Source organism: Typopeltis vanoorti, chromosome 16 (genome assembly GCF_054136105.1).
Source record: "Typopeltis vanoorti isolate ZY-2024b chromosome 16, IOZ_Tvanoo_1.0, whole genome shotgun sequence".
In the NCBI taxonomy this organism is placed as follows: domain Eukaryota; kingdom Metazoa; phylum Arthropoda; class Arachnida; order Uropygi; family Thelyphonidae; genus Typopeltis; species Typopeltis vanoorti.
Window position 1 is genome coordinate 45,150,651 of NC_143564.1, and position 19,583 is coordinate 45,170,233.

The window sequence follows — 19,583 nt, forward strand, 5'->3', positions numbered from 1 at the left end:
AGGTGTATAAATTATATTTCCTTCCTGCCATGTCATCTTTCTTCCTTCCAGTCTATATCTCCATAATAATCACTTGACCTCTACTCATACTAATTTGGCTATGCATGTTTTCCAGATCATCCATGGAACTCCCTGGCCTATAGCAGCAAACAACTGTATATTTTGTCTTACTGACCTTAATCTCACACCAGACTGCTTCAAATGAACAGCTACTCTCGCCGCCTATCTCCAATTCTTTTTGGCTGTAATTAATCTGATATCATCAGCAGTATCCTTCCTCTTATTCTTCATTCTCTATCTCCCCTGAAAATACTAAACTCTACACATTCTATCCCTGTAACTACATCATGTGCTGTTAGCCAAGGCTCACTAATGTGTATATTGTTTGGCGAGGTTGCAATAACCAATGCTAAAAACTCCTTCCTCTTGTTCTGATACTTTTGCCATGAGTATATAGTAACTGCAGTATCACTTTAGGGCCCCTGCCCACCTTTACTTAACAAGTTTTTTTTTTTTTTTATCCGAATACAGTACCCATATTTCAAAAATTAACTGCTCTCATGCAGGTATAATTGTCATCATTGTCATCATAAAATTCCTGTCATGTTCCCTCAAGGGGTGTACAGGATATGATAGTCCTACATGAAAAATTTACATAATTACTAATTTCCTATCTACAATTTTCCTCCAAATCAGTCTCTTACCTGTCAAGACTCCAACTATATTTCTCCAACTTATATTTCTGTCTTCTAAGGCACTTTTTACCATATCAATCCACCTATATATTGGTCTTCTTCTGAGTCTTTTTCCTGCCAACCTGGCAGAGAACACTTGTTTTGCTAATCTTTCCTCTCCCCTTCTGTTTAAATGACCGTATTATCACCTGAAATTAGCTCTGCTAACACATTCCTGGATGCTGACAATGTCAAGTTCTTTCCTAATATCCTCGTTTTTAATATGATATTGCCATTAATGCCATCTGTTCACGTCTCTAATCTTTCTCGGGACTCTCATATCTGCGGTCTCTAGTCTTTGGTCAAGTATATTACTTCTGACCCAGTTCTCAGATCCATAAGTTAAAACTGGTTTGAACACTGTTTTGTATACAGCTAATTTACTGGTTTTTTTTGACTAATTTATCTCTTATTCCATATAAATTTATTCAGTTGACTTCCTATCATATAAGCTTTGTTGATTCTGTTGTCTATTTCCATATTTAATTTACCATCTTCACTAAAAATCGTGCCTGAGTAGCTGAAATGTTTCACTTGTTCTCTAGGATCTCCATTCACAATGCAGTTGATATTTTCAATGCTTCCTATTTTCGTTGTCTTGTTGTTGCTGACTTTCATACTATATCTATTACAACAGTTATTCAATTTAGTCAGGGAATCTTGCAGACTTGTACTGGATTTATTTAGAAGTATAACATCGTCCACATAAAGCAAAGAGCTGACATTAACATCTCCAATTGATATCAGATTTAATACGACTTTACCACTTTCCTTAATAATGTGATCCATATAGATAATGAATAACAGAAGGAATAATGGACATTCTAAACCATCTTCTTGTACTGCCTCCAATTCTAACTACTGACTTACAACTCAGTATTGCTTGATATAATGCCCTGTTAACACCATATAACTGTAGCGTATTGAATAGCTTCTCTCTTTGCACCTTGTCATATGCCTTTTCCAGATCGACAAAACTTAAATACAGATCTTTGTTATATTCCCATAATTTCTCAACTATTTGTCATAAAGTGAAGATCTGATCCTGACAGCCTCTATTTGGGTTGAATCCAGCTTGTTCTTCAAGAAGCTTCTCTTCTACAATCCTTATCAACCGTTTTTCAAGTATATTTGTGTAAATCTTACCAGGAACACTTAGTAGAGAAATACCTCTGTAATTCTCACATTCAGTTTTATTTCCCTTTTTATATATGGGTACCATGAGAGCTCAATTCCAATCGTCCGGAATTCGTCCCTCTGCCCAGGCCTTCTGAACTATGCAGTTCATCCACTGTAAGACTTTTATACCTCTGTGGTTGAGCATTCCTGGTCAAATATCATCTACTCCTGCTGCCTTTCCACATTTCAGGCCTTTGATGATTTTTTTCTACTTCAAGTATGGATGTGTATTCCTGACTGCATGCCTGGTCAATATTTTCACCACTGTGCTATCACTGCTTGTTTCATTTAGCAATTTTTCAAAGTAATTACTCCATACTTCAAGGATATCTTTTTCTCCTGTTTTCATGTCACCTTTATCATCTGTAATTTCTTTCACTTTCCTCCATTTCTGAGCTTCTTCAACAACCTCTAGAATAACTTGACACCTTCTTGATATTTATTTTCTATGTTCTTACCAAAGTCTTCCCATTACTTGTGTTTAGCTAGTTTTACACAGTGTTTAGTTTTCTTACATTTGTCTCTGTATTCTCTAAGAGCACAAGCTAACTTGTTTGCCAGGAACTTTTGATATGCTTTCTTCTTTTCTTTCACTGCCTCTTTAACTTCCTGTGTCCACCATGGAGTTCTGATTTTTCTATCTTTGCAGACAACCTCACCACAGGCCTCTCTGGCATGTATAATTAATGCTTTTTTCAGGATTTGCACTGAATCTCCAAATTTTGTTCCTGTTCTCAAATTGTTTCATTTTTTCTTGAATAATATTTGTGTATTTTAGTCTACAATTAACATTTGAGAGCTGCTCAACTTTTATTTGCTTTAAAACTTTCTTATATGTTCTTCTTTTCAATATGAAATTCAATTTTATTTTCCTCAATTCTAAATGCCAGCCTGGTTGGCCAAGTGGTTAGCATGTCTGCTCTCCAGCCAAGAGGCTGCAGGCATGGATGTTTGTGATTATCCTATAAACTTTTTGTGGAAAGGGAATCTGCGACCCTACCACTTATTCTAGCAGAAGACATCACTGCCAAAATCATGTGAGGTATGGCAGTGACCATACATCGTCTACAGTTGTCAAACGTGACAAGAACTTTATATTTTTTTTCAAGACTAAATAGTGATCACTTCCAATTTCAAATCCCCTGTACACTCTGGTGTCCTGCACCAGATATAATTGTTTTAATTTCTAATTTAAAGAAATTTCTTTTATATCTAAACAAAACTTCAGTAAACAAAGATCAGAGATTTAAAAAGAAAAAAAAAAAGAAAAATCTCACTCCCAACATACAAAAAAGACATGTATGTTTAAATAACTTAATAAAATAATATATTAAGAACTTTTATTGCTAAAAGACCATAAGATATAATGATAAAATATACAAAGAGCCAACAAGTTTCACTAGCCACTGTCTAGCATTTTCAAGGCTGTACTGGTGTGAAAACAAATGCATCAAGTTACATGAAAAACATACACTTTAGTAACTGCTAGGCCATTACATTCATAATTCGTGTTTGATGGCGTGCATACATTCGAATGCTTCAGTCAGAATCCAGTACATGACCACATGTTGTGTAGTTTTTTGCATATTGTAGTTCTGTTAAACTGAGAGAAATGATGAGATTTTTCCATATGTCTTTAAGAATAATACCTTGATTTCTATTTAAATTATTGCCTGTGCATAGCACCACAGCTGCTTCTTTGACTACAGACATAGAAAGTTCTGTGTCTGTAGTCATTCTCGATGTAAGGCATAGAACTGTTTTTCCAATCTATAACGTGATTTGATGTTGAGAAATGATGAGCTAAACCAGATGTGATGATTCTATTGTGATTGACATCCCCCACATGTTCCTTCTGTCTTATTTCAAAACTTCTAGAAGTCTGACCAATGTAAGAAAGGCCACACGTGCATGGAATTTCATATACTCCAGGAAATTTGAAGAAAGGTACCTCATCTTTGGGTGATCTTAAGATTTGTCTGATCATGGACGTTGGTTTAAAAACCACTCTGATGTTATGAGCTTTTAACATTCTCGCCAATTTTGTGGAAACTGAATTAATATAAGGAATGACATCTGTGGACACATATTGGGACATCATAACACGTTGTTGGAGGTTGTTTTTAAATAGCAATTTGTTTAAAATGTTAGAAGGGTATCCATTCAGAGATAGAGTGTTAGTTATTTGTGACAGTCCTCTCTGTACATCTGCTTCTTTCGAAATATACCTCGAGGCTCTATTACGGAGCATATGAATGATGCTGTGTTTTTGTGATCTATGATGGTTGGACAAATAATGCAGATATCTACCTGTATCTGTGGGTTTCTTGTAAATGGACAGTTGGATATTGTTATCCTCTCTCCTCACAAGGATGGCAAGAAAAGGTAGTTCTTTGTTCTTCTCCAGTTCCATAGTGAATTTAATCTGATTGTGTAGTGAGTTAATTTTATTAAGAAACATGAGAATGTTTTCCATGGTGTCCTTCCAGATGATGAACACATATCTCCACCAAATCGACGGCTTTGGTGAAATGGTGGAAAGAATATCCTTTTCAACTTTTTCCATAAAAAGGTCTGTACATGGTGGTGACAGGGGGGCTACCCATGGCTAGACCTTCCGATTGTTTGTATACTATGTTGTTTACTTTGAAGAAATTTGATTTCAGGCAATGATGAAACAACTGTGTGATGTCTTGAGGGAAGAAATCTTTAAGAATGTTGACCATCTCTACGATCGGTACATTAGTGAATAAGGACACTACATCAAGACTAGCCATAATATCCGTTTCTGATATTTTGATACTCTTGATTTTTTCCACAAAATGTTGAGAGTTTTTAATGTAGGTATCTGTGTGTCTAATTGTTCCTTTCATTAAATATGCCAGATGCTTTGCTAGTAAGTACGTAGGTGAGCATCTTCCATCAACTATTGGACGAAGAGGTTCATCAACATTCTTAAAGATCTCTTCCCTCAAGACATCACACAGTTGTTTCATCATTGCCTGAAATTTTTCTCTAGATTTTTCTCTGTGAGAGAAAAATCTAGTTCTCACCCCTTTTTTAACTGCACACAAATTCATTTACAATGGGTCACTCTTTTACTCTTCTCGCCTTCCATACAGCAAAAAAATGTAAATGATATTCAGTGACACACTTCATAAGTTTATAGGCCTCTTTCATATTACTTCTCTTTATCTGTGTGTGTAGTTCACATACTCTCAATCTGTCCTCATAATTTACATATCATAATCCCATTATAATCAGTCTAACTCTTTGCATCCTCTCCACAGCTTATTTGTCTGCCAAAATCCAGGAGATAATAACATACACACACTATAGTTGACATGCAGTCATATCAAGATCCTATAAAGAAGCAAATGTTTATTTCTCCTTATACTTCATTGTTCATTTCAGCATCACAATTATCCTCTGAGTTGTATTTGTATGCTTTGCTATGTTGCTTTTTAAACTTCAATTTTATTCACTATAATACCAAAACCCCTAGCCTCATCAGTTTCTCATTGTGACAGAGTGCATAACTTTACACTTCCTAACATTGAATTGATAGCCATTATCATTTGCCCACAGCTTCAGCTTATTCAAATCATTCTATATATCAGTTCAAGTGCTTTATATCAGTAAAATCCCTGATTGCTCTGTCTATTATTATTGCATCATCAACAACAAACAGTTGAACACACACCTGTCAGATCCTTCCAAGTATTGAACAATAATGGTTCAAGGACTGATCATTGGTTATCTTAAATCTGGCAGATTCCTTCTCCCCCCCCATATCCCACATTGTGATACTTGTTTATCCAAAGTCAAGTTTATATTACAATCTCATATTCTCCAATTTATGCAACAACCTTTCATGTAGTCAAATGCCTTAGCAAAGTCCAACTTAATGTATCCATTCCTTTTATCCAACTTAGACTGTGACATTATTATAAAATGTGAGCAAATTTCTCAGACACGACCTTCCTTTAGTAAACCTATGCATGTCTGTCAGCCCCTTGATGTGACTACTGACCTATCAATGTCTATCTAGTGGTCATGAAAGTTGCAGAAAATACATTGATAGGTCAGTAGTCACATCAATTTTTGCGCCACCCTTGTACAACTGAACTGCCATACATTTTTTCCATTTCTGTTTGATCTATCCTGAGCTAAGACTCAAATTATACAAACACGTCAAGGACTGATGGGACTAATATCCCATCTGTCTCTATTGCTAAATTCTTATCTAGGTTTTGCAATAGCGCTAGAACATTCTTCTCATGCACTTCTATCTCTTCATCTGATGTAATGGTAGAACTGTGCACTGTATTGCATACACCAGGTTGATACATTTTAGTGAAGCAATCACACCTGTGTTCTATAAAGTTCTTCCACATTCATTCTTTCTTTTTCATATAGCATAGTGATAAAATTCATTTTGGTTCCCTTTAGCTTGTTCAATCAATTTCTTTTCATACTCCAATTTGCTTTTCATGCAGTGCTCATAACTTTTCTTTCATAATTCCTCTCATCCCTATACTTTTGATATCTCTTCCACATCCTCTTCTTCTTTTCTGTTTCTTGCTTAATGTGGTTGCACATCCTTTTCTCTCTCCCCTTCATCATTTTGTTTTTAATATGCTAGTAACACATTCAGATGCTGCATCATTTAAGCAGTGTTTCATAGCTTCTTGTGCACAGCTGATATATTCCCCTTTGTAAATAATATTAACTAATATACTGCAGTGGCAAACATAGCATGCTCTTGAGTTTTCAGTTTTTCACAATTTCCAGCTTTATTTTATTTCACCATGTAACCTTTCCTGATTGGAACATTCATATACTTAGCTACTTCCCAGGTCAGTACAGTATGACTACTGTCACCAAGTGGTGGCAAAGCAGTCACATCCTTATTGAGACTCGTTCTAAGGCTTTGACCTTGAGTTCCTTCTTTTACATACTTGATAAAATGATAAACAGGTCAGTAAATTCTCTTTCATTCTTATCATGAGATTTCACTACTACCAAATCAATATTCAGATAATTTACATAATCTATAATGATTACTCATTTGGTACTTATCAGGGTAATATAGCAGTACATTTTGTCTTCCCCAGCTACTGAACTGTCAGGTCTCTAGCAACAACCTATCAATATTCCCTCTAGATTTTGCTGACTCATTAACATGAAAAACATTTTGTGCGTAAGTTTCCAGTCTCACACTCAATATGTATAGTGGCCTCTGCTCACAATAAGCCACAAACTCGTAAGTTGATATACCTATAATTGCAGACATCTTTGTTAAAAGATCTTGTACATTGCATGCTAAATATTTATATAAGTGCAACTTAAATACTTACTCCTTTAGCTAATACTTATTATATATTACCTATTAATGCATATGATGAAATTTGCATCTCATGATGCATGAAGATGAAATTTCAAACTGCAAACAAGAAAAGTGGGAAGAATTCTGCAACAAACTAGATCCAAGAAAAGACTTGAAACACTGGAATATCATCAGATTATTAAACAATGCAACACTTCTGGATACTGATCATTCTTCAAACACAGTCTCCTCGTGAATTGATACTGCAGCAAGAAACAAACAGATGGCAAATATTCTAGCCAAACGTTACTCAAAAGTAAGCAAACTGCAATATAACAATGAAGACAAAAGGTGCAGGAAAATTGCAAAACATCTGCTAATACAATCCAGAACCTATCATTCTGAAGACATCTTTACTGAGGACCTCACAATGATAGAATTAGAAACAGCAATTAGTCAAATTGACCCTGACAAATCACCCAGTATAGATCTTATCTTTGGACATATGATTAAAAACATGGGAGTAAAAGCCAAAACCCAACTTCTGAAGATATTTAACACTTCCTGGAATACAGGTAAACTGCCAAAAACCTGGAAAACATCAGTCATTATACCCTTACTAAAAACCTGACAAAAACCCTAGTGACTGTAAAAGCTACAGACCAATAGCTTTGACTAGTACGCTTTGCAAACTAAATGAAAGAATAATACATACTAGACTTATAAATTGGCTCTTAGAAAATAACAAGATCAACTTCTACCAAACAGCATATAGTTCCCAACACAGTACAGAAGATCAATTATTTTATCTTTCATAGCTAAAATTACCAATCAATCATAGATGGCTTTCAAGAAAAAACCACCTAAGAAGACAATGGCAATTTTCTTAGATCTTGCAGCTGCCTTCGATCGTGTGTGGAGACAAAAGTTAATAAAAATTGCATACGATACTGGAATAAGGGGGAATGCATTAATTTGGATTTCAGATTTCATGAAAAGAAGAAAAATTAAAGTAAAAGTTAATGGAACTTCTTCGAACGTACATCGAACTTGGGCTGGAGTCCCACAAGGTTCTCTTCTAAGCCTGCTCCTGTTTCTCATCTATATGAACAATATTCATCCTCACGTAATAAATGACACAAAAATAGCATGTTATGTGGATGATATAGCAATCTGACACACAAATAGTAATCCTCAACAATCTGAGAAAGTCCTAAATAAATAAATAAAAGGCGAAAGATGGACAAAGGAACTCAAATTACAGATAAACCCAGAAAAACAAAACTTAGTATCTTCTACACTGATAGAAAAATAGACACAATCACAACCCCCAAATCAAAATATATAATACCAAAATAGGAAAAAACAGAGTCTCTCAAATATTTAGACCTAACCCTAGATACTAAACTAAGATTTACAACCCATATCACAAATATATATATAATAAAGCTCTTAAAAAGCTTAATATCATCAAAAGACTTTGTAGAACAAAAGTAGGGTGCAAAACCGAAGACACTCAAAACTACATATACAGCACTCATACGACCCACTATGGAATATGCCTCAACAATCTGGGCTCCAGCTTCCACTAGCTCAAAAGAATAGCTTGACAGAGTACAATCAAGAGCAGCAAAAATTATTATAGGTGCAGTCTCATCCACAAATAACTTAAAAGCTCAACAAGAGTGTGGACTTCACATACTAGAAGACAGAAGAAAACTCTCCACAGTTAAGTTTACTAACAGAATCAGAAGAAAACAACAGGATCACATCTCACTCAGGATTTTCTATGCCTGGACCAGAAAATCTAGACTAAACAGATCATCTACTTTACAATATGATCATGAAATTAGAAAACAGATAGACTTCAAGCATCTGTCCATTGAAATAAGCAAAGAGCCATTCTTTTCTGCTAAACTACCAAAAACACAATGATTAACTTAACTTTCCTAAAACCATTTTCAAAAAAGGACTCACAGCAGGTAAATAAAAGAAAAGGACTTGACATTATACACCACTTAAATAATCTAAACCATGTTATTGCCTACACTGATGGATCATCTGATGAAGCTCTCAACCAAGGAGGAGGAGTACGGGTTTTTATTGCTCTACCTGGAGGTGAGGAAATGCAAATCAAAACCACAGATGGCAAAATAGCTTCAAACTTCACTTGTGAACTAACATCCATACAAGCACTCTCAAGTTCTATCTCTCTAATCTAGTAATAAATATTACAGAAGGAATAACCATCTACAGTGACTCAAAATCTGCACTTGAAGCATTAAAAAATGGAAAAACAAAACTCACACAGGAAATTCATGAACAACTAACAACTTTAAATTTGAAAAATAAGAGCTAAACACTGCAATGGATACCAGCTCATGTAAATATTGAAGGCAATGAGAGAGCAGATAGTCTAGCCAAAGAAGCAAGATACTTATCTCAAAAATTACACCCACTATCACTAACTGATGCAAACTCTGTCACAAAAATAAGACTGGTAAAACAAACTATCAAGAAGAACAATGAAATAAATGAAAATAGAGAAATTACCACAATCATCATCAGGCTGAGGACAGAACACTTCAAAGGCATGAAAATTTATCTGGACAGTACTAGAAGTTATGAAACATGCAAGAACTGTCCAGGAGTCGAACTAACACCTGCCCATATCTATTCTTGTTTAGCAATTGCTGCTGCTCTACAGAAAATTAACAATAACCTTACAGAAAAGCTCTGCTCCAAATTTCAAGAGATTGCCAAAGCAGTTCTACAGGCCCACGGCCATATCTAGAAGCTCTTCAGTGAACTCGACAACAACATTAATGCATGTACATGGATGTATGTGCAGTTTATATATTATATACAGGTTATTATCAATAGTGATGTTTTCTCCCAGGTGGGACACCAGAGTGTACAGTGGATTTGAAATTGGAAGTGATCACTATTTGTTCTTGAGCAGGATAAAATTTTATTTTATTTTGAAAAGAAGAACTTGTAAGAAAGTTTTAAAGCAGATAAAACTTGAGCAGCTCTCAGATGTGAATTTTAAACTAAAATACACAAAGGTTATCGAAGAAAAAATGAAAGGGTTTTTTGAGAACAGGAACCATACCTTGGAGATTCAGTGGCAAGCTTTGAAGAAAACCCTGATTGATTCAGCCAGAAAAGCATGTGGTGAGGTTGTCTGCAAGAATAGAAAAATCAGAACTCCATGGTGGACACAGGAAGTTAAAGAGGCAGTGAAGGAAAAGAAGAAAGCATATCAAAAGTTCCTGGCAAATAAGTCAGCTAGTGCTCTTAGAGAATACAGAGACAAATGTAAGAAAGCTAAACACTGTGTAAAACTAGCTAAACAAAAGTCATTGGAAGACTTTGGTAAGATCATAGAAAATAAATATCAAGAAGGTGGTAAAATATTCTCGAGGTTGTTGAAGAAGCTCAGAAATGGAGGAAAGAGTGTTGTAAAAGAAATTAGAGATGATAAAAGTGACCTGAAAAAGGGAGAAAAAGATATCCTTGATGTATGAAGTAATTACTTCGAAAAATTGCTAAATAAAACAAGCAGTGATAGCACAATGTAAAAAACACTCAACATGCATACAGTCAGGAATACATATCCATACTTGAAGTAGAAAAACCATCAAAGGATTGAAATGTGAACGACAGCAGCAACAGTAGATGATATTCGGAAAAAAATTCTCAAGTATGGAGGTATAAAAGTCTTACAGTGGCAGCATTGCATAGTTCAAAAAGCCTGGACAGAGAGACAACTTCCCGATGATTTGAGTAGAGCTTTCATAGTGCCCATATATAAAAAGGAAATAAAACTGAATGTGAAAATTACAGAGTTATTTCCCTACTGAGTGTTCCTGGTAATATTTATGCAAGTATGCTTGAGAAACGGTTGAGAAGAATTGGGGAAGTACAAGCTGGATTCATGCCAAATAGAGGCTGTCAGGATCAGATCTTCACTTTATGACAAATAGTTGAGAAAGCATGATAATATAACAGAGATCTGTATTTTAAGTTTTGTCGATCTGGAAAAGGCATATGACAAGGTGCCAAGACAGAAGCTATTCAATACGCTACAGTTATATGGTGTCAATGGGGCATTATATCAAGCAATACTTAGTCTTTATTTGAGTTGCAAGTCAGCAGTTAGAATTGAAGGAACTACAGGAAGATGGTTTAATGTTAAATCTGGTGTCAGACAAGAATGTACATTATTTCCTCTTTTATTCATTATCTATATGGATCATATTATGAAGGAAAGTGGTATTAATCCCGATATCAAAATTGGAGATGTTAATGTCAGCTCTTTGCTTAATGTAAACGATGTTATACTTTTAAATAAATCTGCTACAAGTCTGCAAGATTCCCTAACTAAATTGAATAACTGTTGTAATAGATATGGTATGAAGTCAGCAATAACAAGACACAGACAATTAAAATAGGTAGAAGCATTGAAAATGTCAACAGACAACAGAATCAACAAAGTTGGCATGGTAAGAAGTCAATTGAATAAATTCATATGGAATAAGAGAGAAATTAGTTGGAACACTAACAAGACAGTGTTCAAACCAGTCTTAACTTATGGATCTGAGAGATGGATTAGAAGTAAAACACTTTACCAAAGTCTAGAGACTGCAGATATGAGAGTCCTGTGAAAGATTAGAGGCATGAACAGATGGTGGCATCAATGGCAATATCATATTAAAAACGAGGATATTAGGAAAGAACTTGACATTGTCAACATCCAGGAATGCATTAGCAGAGCTAATCTCAGGTGGTATGGTCACTTAAACAGAATGGGTAAGGAAAGATTAGCAAAACAAGTGTTCTTTGCCAGGTTGGCAGGAAAATGACCCAGAGGAAGACCAAGATATAGGTGGATTGATACAGTAAAAAGTGCCTTAGACGATAGAAATATATGATCTGATAATGTTGGAGTCTTGACAAGTAACAGAGTGATTTGGAGGAAAATTATAGATAGGAAGTTAGTAATGATGTAAATTTTTCATGTAGTACTGTTTTATCCTGTACACCCCCTTGAGGGTACACGGCAGGAATTTGATGATGATGATGACAAAAAAACTGTAATAAATTAAATTAATAATATTAATTCATTCAAAACTTGACTTTCACTTAGCATTTTAAACATCTTTCTTGATTTAGCCTCAAACACAGATTTAAATGTGATCAAGAAAGTATTTATTCTCGTGGAAAGGCTTAGACGTTGGTTATGCATTTTCACTATATAATTTAAGGAAATTACAAAGTAATTGGTATTCTAAGAATACCAACATTGCCCGCTAGAGGGCACAGTCAGGACTTTAGGAGAAATAATAGCTTCCTACTTCTTCCTCACTTACTGTTTTGTTGTGCCTGTGTGCACGTGTCTTGTACTTAAGTTCTTGAAAATGGCAACGTGACGTTGCCGAAATATTGAAATATATTAAAATTTATTTTAATGTAAAGTACGTTGTAATTTCCTTAAATTATATAGTGAAAAAACAAGAAAGTATTTGTTTGTTTTGTAAAGTTTTGAAGTATAACCTATTTCTATAAATAACAGTAGTAACTGATGGTACAACATGACAGAATTTCATGCCAGCAGAGGTGTCACCCAGTTAAACACAGCCCTGTTGCTTTCGCCAGAGAACCCAGGGCAAATAACGAAAAAGCTACTGGAACAAATCCTAAAACACACTCCCCAACTCAACATTACCTGAGTTCAAGATTGGTGCTATCAACATAAGAAGTCTGAATGGTAAAGAAATGGGTCTAGCTGACGAATTGGATAAGTACTAGATCGACTTAATAGGGGTGACTGAAACAAAAAAAGACAAAAAATTGTGAGATCTTTCTAAGTAATAAATACAAAATGTTATAATCAGGCATTGACAATCAAGGAAAAGGAGTAGCCTTAATATTCAACACTAAATACTAGGCTAATCTTCTTGAATGGCAGGCAATTTAAAGAGAGTGATATGGACAAATATGAGAATGGGGAATTGGACAATGAGACTTATTTGTGTGTATGGTACCACAGAAGGTTCTACTAAGGTAGAAGTGGAGGAATTTTTTGAGGCTCTAGAGAAAGCTACTGACACAGTAGCTTTCTCTAGAGCTAGTTGGTTTTTGTTGGAGATCTAAATAGCAGAGTAGGAAATGATTCTCAGACATACAAAAATATTTTGAGAAAATTTGGAGAGAAGAGCAAAGCTAATAATAATAATGGCAAATACCTGTTGGATTTCTGTTCAGGACATGGACTGGTTATTCCAACATAAAAATGTGCACAAATTCACATGGAGAGAAGAGGCAAGGAATAAGAAAAGTCTCATTGACTATGTTATTGTTGATAGTATGTTTTCTCAATTTGGCCATTTAACCTTCTGTATGAAATTATAAACAGTTGACTGGACAGTGGCTTCTTTTTTGTTTCTCTCTTTATAAATCTCTCAATAACATCTGAAAGTGTCATCTATTTTCTTTGGAATTTTATGACCATGAAGTATTTGCATATATCCTCCAATTGCTTTGTTCATCATCATATTGATTTCTTTACTGGTGTTATCTGGAAATTTTCATCATGAAAAAGCATTAGGTCATGGAAGTATCACATTCAAGAGCATTGAGTGTACATCTAGCAGGGAGAAACACATTTTTTAATGCTTGTCACAACTAAAATCAACTTCAAAAACTAAAAATGCAGCAGGAAATGTGTCACAATTATGTTTCTACAGTAGAAAGCTTTAAATGATGATGATTATTATTATTATTATTATTATTAAACAAGACCTCATGGAGTCAAAGACTCATCTAGGAGGTCCTTTATCTCACACACATCTCATCATACCGCGTCTTAAACACATTCAAACTCCTTGCAGACACCACACTCTCAGGCAAGGCATTCCAATCACTCACAACTCTGCATGAAAAAAACCTGCCTCTCACTCCCCTACTCACACCCTCTTTATACAGTTTCCAAGGATGACCTGTGGTTCTCCCCTGATCTCCCACTATTCTCTGTAGAACTTCTCCACCATTGATCCTATAACAATCCCTTACCAACTTGTAGGTCTCTATCATATCTCCCCTCTTCCTTCTCTCCACTAGACTCTGCAAATTACATCTTTTCAATCTTTCCTCATACTCGACATTCCAGATGTCAGAAACTACCTTAGTCAGTTGCCTTTCCAACATCTCTTCATCCTTCTGAAAACCAGGTGACCAAATCTGGGCACAGTAGTCCATGTGTGGCCTAATCAAAGCCTTATACAATGGAACAAGAATCTCCCTACTTTTACACATCAGTGTCCTCCGCATCATTCCCAGAAGTCTTTATGTTGTCTTCACAATTTTGGCGATGTGTCCCCTAAATTTTAGATCCTTATCCACTATCACCCCCAGATCTCTTATTTCCTCTACTTCCAACAATATATTCTCACCAAGCATAAATTCTGCATCCCATCTTTGTTTTCCAAATTTTAAAACCTTACATTTTGCAACATTGAACTCACATCCCCATTTGCTTGCCCAATCACTCAATTTATTCAAGTCTTCTTGCAAGGCCACAACATCTTCTCTACTCTTTATGGTTCGTCCCAACTTTGCATCATCTGCAAACAACTGAATATCTCCATCCAATTGTTTTATTATCAAATTAGTATTGGGTAATTTTTTTTCTTTATAATTTTCATCTCTAGATCAGTTTTGGTTCACTTACAGATGGGTTTACATCTTCCACTGCTGTTCCCTTTCCATTTTGGTTTTCCCAGAATGCACAAACACAGAAAATATGAGTATACAAATACATAGCACTTCTGTATAAAGTAGTGAGGAAGGTGCATGCATACTTGCATAGACTGTTTGCCTTACTAATGACCACCATTAGGTGGTGTGCTCCTAACATAATGAAAATAATTAAAAGTAAAATTTTTATAACTAATTTTTTTTTTTTTTTTGGTAGCCCTTTCAAAATAATTTGTGCAAGTCTGAATTTTGTCTGAGTCAAATTTATGTAAGTCAGGGACTGCCTATATATTTAATTACTTTAAAGAATTCTAGTTTCCCTTAACTTTTAAAATCTCATGTATTACTTCACTTATCATAGTCTCATAAATAAGATGAAAAATGTAACATGAAAGAAACTTTTTTAATTCTATTAAAAAAAATAGAAGTTTTTTAAATAGAATTTAAAAAAAAAAACTAACAACAAAGCAAAGAAGCAAATTATTTTGCTAATCATATCCAGAATTTAACAACTTTGACTTTCCAGTATAACAGTTCCTAAATAAGTCATCTCACTCTGATTCAAGACTTCAATGTAAATAATTACCAGAAAAGTTTTCTCTGCTTCAGAAAATTTCCCACAAGGAAAATAACACTTAGCATAAACTGTTAGCTTTACACTAATGAAATCAGTTCTTTCTTTCTGAATGCAGTTTCCATCTTGTTTCTAGTATTAGAAGAAAATTGCTTCTGTCCTGAAGCAAATAAATGTTCTAACTTCATATTTGTCTACTGACTGGAACAAACACAGTAAAGAAAAACAAGCAGTGGACCAAAACTACTCACAACAGCTCACCTTTTCCCAACTGTGCTATTGTTTATCCTATTAAAACAATAATAAGAGGCTTTCTTCTAAATTTTTATCTTCTGGTACTCATTCATCATTTTGAAAGAAATTTCTTTCAGGTTAATCTGTAGGTCTCTAATTCTATTTCTTCAAACTTTTTTTTATCCCCTCTCTAAAAAGATCTCATATTCTCCTAATCTCCACAACACTGAAAACAAAACAGCTGCTCATCCCTCCCCCTAATCAGGATATCTTCCTTATTTCCTTACTCCACAAATCCTTGGGGAAATGAACTTGATGAATGCAACAATTATTTTGTCTTTCTTATTTTTGATATGCCCAATCTTTGTAAACAAAACCCAAAAATTCATTTTGGACTCCATAAACATCCTACACACTCCATCTTTTTTCTGTGACTTCTCTACATCACCACTTATCTCATACTTTTCCCCATATTCATATGCTCCACTCAGGCCATCCCATTTCTTTGTTAACCAACCCTCATATAATGATTGAAGAATGGTGGATGCTGGAAGCATTTAACTTCCTTATGCTGTGTCTCCTTGTCCATTCCATCTTGCCCTCTTACCTTGTCTTGTATTCAGATTCTCTCATTCTTATCTCAGAGAATCTGAATTCTTATATTTCACTCTGCTTATCTCTCCATTCATAAGAACTTCCTCAGTCTCTCTCTCCTACCCTGCTCCTGTGGCCCTTCATGCCACCTCTTATTTCCTCAGATTTCTTGTTCACCTCTGTTATTATTCCCTCCCTTTAATGATCTCTCTAGTTGACGTGCACCATATCTCTTCAGATGCAGTCCATTATGAAATGCTACCGAAAAAATTATGGAATTTGACCATAGAAAAAGAATAAAAAACTATGAGAGAGTTACATATCCTAACTTCTAGTTTCCACTGTCTCCTTCGAAATGGTCCCCTTGGGCATATCTAGAACAATCCCAGTAGTTTTTCCATGATTCGTGCATCCCTGGAAGTGCTCAAGTGTGAGCATGTTGAGCATCTCCTGCAGTTCTGCCTGAATCTCCTTAATCGTGTCAAAAGACTGCCCTTGCAGTTGGAATTTCATCTTGGGGAACACGTGAAGTTGGGATCATCTTTGAGCTCCCTGCAGATATTGAACAGTCCCACCTGTGATCTCATAAACATCATGAATAGTTTCCCTACAATCTACAAGATATCTTGTTATGTTTGTTGACCAGTGTTATGCTTGTTGACAGTTGCCTAGAACACTTGTCATCATCAACAGGCATTTTTCTCCCCCTTGAAGTGTTTGTACAACAAAAAAGTTTTGTTTTATCTCATAGCATTATCACCAAACACTTCCTTAAGCATTCAGTAGGTTTCTGCAACATCCTTAAAATTTCAGTTTTAGAATTTATTTATGCTTATGGCTACATGAAACTGGTAAGTGAAAAGTTCATTACATAAAAGGCACAACCGGCTTTCTAAGTCTTTCCTTTTTTTTAAAAAAAGAAAGCAAAAGTAACTTGTCATAATCAAGCCAAAGACAATTATCGTCCTGCTGCACCAAGTATGACAAGGCTGCATGTTCTCACAACATAAATGTAGCTATATCCGAGGTTTAAGTAGAGAGCAGTTGTGTCTTGTGTGAGAAAACGTGATCCATTAGAGGAGGCCCATTTCACATTGTATCATCATCTTCTAACATGAGGAGGAGTTCTGCTGATACTATGGCGAGGACTATGAGAGTGACTATGAGAACGATGTCTTCGTGGTGAGACGGGACTGTGATCTTGTGTTTCCTCCATAACCACTGCCACCACCATAACGACTACAGGTCAAGGTCCAGGCTGGAAAGCCAATTCAAGGCCTCATCTGTCACCTTGTGGATGTCCTGTAGGCCACCACCGTGAAATTGGCACCTTGGGCAGTCGTACACAATCGAGTAATCGTCTGAGCCACGGGAGAACAATCACAATAAGGGTGATTTGACAGCCACCATTTATGTAGAAGGTAGCCACATCTGCCCTGACTAAATGTGGCCTTGAATTGGCTTTCCAGCCTGGACCTTGACCTGTAGTTGGTATGGTGGTGGCGGTGGTTATGGAGGAAACACAAGATCACGGTCCCGTCTCACCACGAAGACATCGTTCTCATAGTCACTCTCATAGTCCTCGTCATGGTATCAGCAGAACTCCTCCTCATGTTAGAAGATGATGATACAATGTGAAATGGGCCTCCTCTAATGGATCAAGTTTTCTCACACAAGACAACTGCTCTCTACTTAAACCTCGGATACAGCTACATTTATGTTGTGAAGTGTTGTGAGAACATGCAGCCTTGTCATACTTGGTGCAGCAGGGCGATAATTGTCTCTGGCTTGATTATGACAAGTTACTTTTGCTTTATTTTTGCTTCTGAACCTGTTTATTGATCACCAAATCTTCCTAGGAAGATCAAAACCAGGCTGCAGAGCCCAGGGATCTTCTACCAGGAAGCCGTTTGTTGGGAGATTGTTGGACCAGAGAGGCTTTCTAGATTTGAGGCGAAGACTAGGTGGGTTTATGAGAGTCTGGTGTAGGAGTAGGAGTGGGTTGCTCATTGCTTTATTAAATTCCTTAATCGAGGCTTGTCTTCTCTGTATGTGTGGTGGAGCAATGTTAGATAGAACAGGCAGCCAGGAGAGAGGGGTGTTTCTCACTGTTCCACTAATTGTGCGCATGGTAGAGTCTGGTGTAGGAGTAGGAGTAGGTTGCTCATTGCTTTATTAAATTCCTTAATCAAGGCTTGTCTTCTCTGTATGTGTGGTGGAGCAATGTTAGATAGAACAGGCAGCCAGGAGAGAGGGGTGTTTCTCACTGTTTCACTAATTGTGCGCATGGTAGAGTTCAGCTGGGTGTCTATAATGTTAGTGAGTGTGTGTACTTCTTTCCCAGACAGGGGCACAATATTCTGCTGCAGAGAATGCAATGGCTAGTGCAGATGACCTTAGGACTTCTGCACCACAACCCCAGGTTGTTCCAGCAAACCTTGAAATGATGTTATTTCTGGTTTTAATTTTATTGGAGAGGTTGATGATGTGCCTTTTATAGTTTAGGCTTCTGTCCAGGCTCACTCCAAGGTATTTTGGGTGAGGCTCATGTTCTACCATTTTTCCACAGAAAGAAAGGTTGAGTTATCGATTCGCTTCTGCGTTGTACAGGTGAAATACTGAGGACACTGTTTTCGTTGGATTTGGCTTCAAGTACCACTGCTTGAAGTACTCTTCCAGGGTGTTCAGATCTGTATTCAAGGTTGGTAAAGGAGGTGGATTGATGTAAGATCGCTGGGTCATCGGCGTACATATACTTGCTTGATCTGGTATGAGGTTGATCATACACGTAGATGTTAAAAAGTATAGGGGATAACACAGAGCCCTGAGGGAGACCGCTGTGAAGGAATCTGGGCCTGCTCTTTTTTTCCGCCAATATAAACCTGGATCTTTCTGTTGGAGAGAATAGATTCAAAAAGTTGCAAAGTTTTTTACACTTTATATATGATATTTCCTAGAGGAGTCCCCTGATCTAGACAGTGTCATAAGCAGATGTTAGGTCAATGAAAGTGGTTCCAGATTTAAGTTTCTTATGCAAGCCTGCTTCAATTTGAGTTGTCCGGACCAGGACCTGGTCACAGCAACTTCTTCCTGGCCCGAAGCTAGCTTGTTCAGTCGGGATTGTTCTTTCGATGAGTGGTGAAATTCTTTTAAGGAGAATTCTTTCAAAGAGCTTAAA

The 19,583-nt window shown here is 36.2% G+C and overlaps 1 protein-coding gene across 1 annotated transcript in view; it reads left to right on the plus strand.

Moving 5' to 3' along the window:
* Positions 1 to 19,583, plus strand: part of LOC150097985 (apoptotic protease-activating factor 1-like) — a 313,888-nt gene that overhangs the window by 182,898 nt on the left and 111,407 nt on the right. The window lies entirely within an intron of this gene.